Raw genomic sequence first — 3,408 nt, 5'->3', positions numbered from 1 at the left:
GTTATACAATATATTGGCTAATTGTATTTTTTCTGCAGACAATCACAACTACTTTTGCATTTTTTTCTAAGAAAAACTTATTTTCCTTCTTAAAATGTCTAGGGTGATATTCTTTGCCTAGAATATGTGAAAAGCCTTGCGTATTATACAGAAGAGAAGTGCTGGTGATTGTAAGACCCTTTGGAATTTACAGAGACTTACTCATCATTAAAATGAAATAAGGATCTGCATCAGGAGGGAGCAGGCCCTGAGGAGGGTAACCTGGAGGATAATGGCACTCACTTCTTCAGGGAGTTATGCACTATGTGCCCAAAAAAACCGAATGGGAGCAGTGGGCCTTGCCAGTTTTTCAAAAATCATAGAAAATAAATCACTTCCCTTGACTTTCTTCTGAAAAAAATAAAATCATTTACAAAAACAGAAATACTATCTTCAAGTGAACATGTTTTAAATTCACAATTTTGAAAGTTATATGATGAGGGTATAATTAAAGGACTTTTTTTTTGGTGTTTTTTTTTTTTGTTTTGTTTTCTTTAATCAGCTAGAAATGCTTAAAGCATCTGCAAGGACATAGCCAATCCCCACTTTTCGCTTCTCTGCCGTGTCTCTTCCGACACCGCTGGCATAGGCAGCAACCCCTTCTCTGACTCCAGCCAGTAGAGAATTCTTACAAATGTATACATCATATAGATTACAAAAAGGCATCGTCTATGGTAATGGGATCTGGAAAATTGTGTGTTTTTACATTTGTGTCTTGGGAGAGGGTAAATGCTACCTAATGTTGTTTATTTGTTATTGTAGTTGTATGTGCAGTCGAGTTGGACCCGACTCATAGCGACCCCTCCTTGGGTTTCCGAGGCAGTATCACTATGGAAGTAGATTGCCCAATCTTCCTTGTTGTTTATAGAATGTTACTAAACCAAAGCCAAACTCACTGCGGTTGAGTCCATTCGACCCATAGCAATCTTTCCTCGGATTTCTGAGGCAGTATCTCTGTAGAAGCAGATTGCCCAATCTTCCTTCTGAGGAGTAGCTGGTGGGTTTGAACTGAGGAGTAGCTGGTGAGTTAACAGTCAAATAAATGCCTTAGGCACTACACCACCAGAGCTCCTAATAAAATTTCTATAAAAAAGAAACACAAGTGTAAAACATTAATGAGGAATAACCAGTGTTAGCTTCATGATATTGTTTAAAGAAAAATACCATTTATAATTGAGGAATTGTTACTGATTATTTGCGGGACAAGACTAGAGCCAACATTCAAATATAGAACAAAGATGACTCTTAATCTAATGTTTTAATTACTACATTAAATGAATTTATTCTACAAAACATAAAATGAGAATATCTATTTTAAAAAGAAAACGAATTCTGGCTTTTACTTCAGACAAAAATTGTGCTGAAACAATCAATTCATCTCCAGGTGCAGGAGTGAAAATTATATATTTTCTTGTTCAGAAGCTATTCCAGATAATAAAATATGATGCGATACACAACCCACTGGTTTATAAAAGAAAAGAATTAAAGAAGACTGTGCAAATTGAGTATTTTTTAAGATCTGTCAGTGATAAATGAATCCAGAGAGAAATCCAAAGCACTGTAATGCTTGTTTAGAAAGAAAAAAGTCAACATAGAACCGGAAGATGCAAATTATGTTTTCTAAAGATGAAGATCATCTTGTTCATATTAAATAATTGATAAGATCAATATATAAAGGCAGAATAAAAGTAAATTTGATGTATGAACAATATCTTTATACACTAAACAAACTTAAAGCCAAAGCAAAAAAAAAAAAAAAAAACCTGTCAAATCCAAATCAATTGCTTTCGAAAACAAGTTGAAGGGAATATTTTGTTTGATCTTTCAAAGTGGAAATGTCTACTCCCATGATAGCACTTTGTCTCTTTCTCTCATTTTCCCTTTCCTAATTTCTCCTATCCCTTTCGTAAGAGAAATTAAAAAACAAAAATGTTTTCCTTAAACTATGCAATGAATTTTGCGTTTCTCTATTTCCTTTTTAAATGAAGCTATTTGGTATAGCGCCTAAGGTATATGACTGCTAACCAGAAGGCTGGAGGTTCAAATACACCAACCACTCCTCAGAAAGAAGACTGGGCAATCTACTTCCATAGAGATAGTGCTTTGGAAACCCAAAGTCAGAATTGACTTCACAACAGAGAGTTTGGTTTGGTTTGGAGTATTTTTCATTCATTCAACACACATTTTTAAATAACTATGATATGCCAGCCACTGATACAGGTATTGGGAATTTAGCAATAAACAGACACAATTTTCTGTCTTCATGAAGTGGCCATTTTAATATATGGGAAACAGACAATATGCATAAAATAAATCAGTAATATGTACATTCAGTTTATGCACATGTTTGAATTGGATATTTAAATTAAACTGTACATTTTAAATACTGAAATGAGATTTTTCTTAGCATTGAAATTGAGTTGAGGATTGTTCATTGTCTGAATATCTCTGAAAAATTAGCAGGATGTGTCTGTATTTTAAACTGGTTAGGAAAAGAAGCAGAGAAGGTAAAAACAGGCTTTATTAAAAAAAGAAAATCAAGCAACAACAACAAAAATGTTTTATTTCATTGCTTAAATGCTATTGATATAATCTCATTCAACAAAAATGATTCTAATATTAATAAATGATTACAAGAATATTAGTTTATTCTTATTCTTATTCTTATTATTAGGTTGCTCTTGATCTGGTGGTGTACTTCTCACAGAGTTATTCTTTAAAATATCGATCTTGAAATACAATGGAATAACTTTTATTGCATTAATTTTAGAGCTCTGTGATAGACTAAACAGTGTCTCTTATTCATTCTGGTACTTGGTTATCAAATGTATATAGAATCAATATAGTGAAGTAGATTTCCACTTTGAGGATATCTTGAGGGTATCCATAGATAGGATATTATGTAAGGACAACATTGTTTGATGACGAATCAGTTAGAATTCTTTGGTAAAAATATTAACATTCACCTGGTTGCATAATACCTAAGGCATTTGACTGCTAACCAGAAGCCTGGTGATTCAAACCCACCAGTCACTTCTTGGCAGGAAGATTGGGCAATCTACTTCCTTGTAGTGATAGTGCCTCGGAAACCAGAGGGGTCGTTGTAAACTGGATCCGACATGATGGCAATGCATTTGGTTTTTATAAATTATACAGATAGTAAATTAATTTGTGCCACATCAGCAAATGAAGGTCTCTAAAGCTTTCTCTTTTCCATATGAGTAAGGCTGGATTTAGTCAGATATTGCAGCTTTTCCCAGTCCTATTTTGAGAGTCTTTTAGCCTAAACGGACTATTCCTAAAGGTGCGCGGTAATGTACCAAACAGTGTTTCTTTGCTATTCATAAGGTTTTCCCTGGCCAATTCTTT

This window comes from Orycteropus afer, unplaced genomic scaffold (genome assembly GCF_000298275.1).
Source record: "Orycteropus afer afer isolate SDZICR_OR568_19922 unplaced genomic scaffold, OryAfe1.0 scaffold00604, whole genome shotgun sequence".
In the NCBI taxonomy this organism is placed as follows: Eukaryota; Metazoa; Chordata; class Mammalia; order Tubulidentata; family Orycteropodidae; genus Orycteropus; species Orycteropus afer.
Note: the sequence above shows the minus strand (reverse complement) of the source record.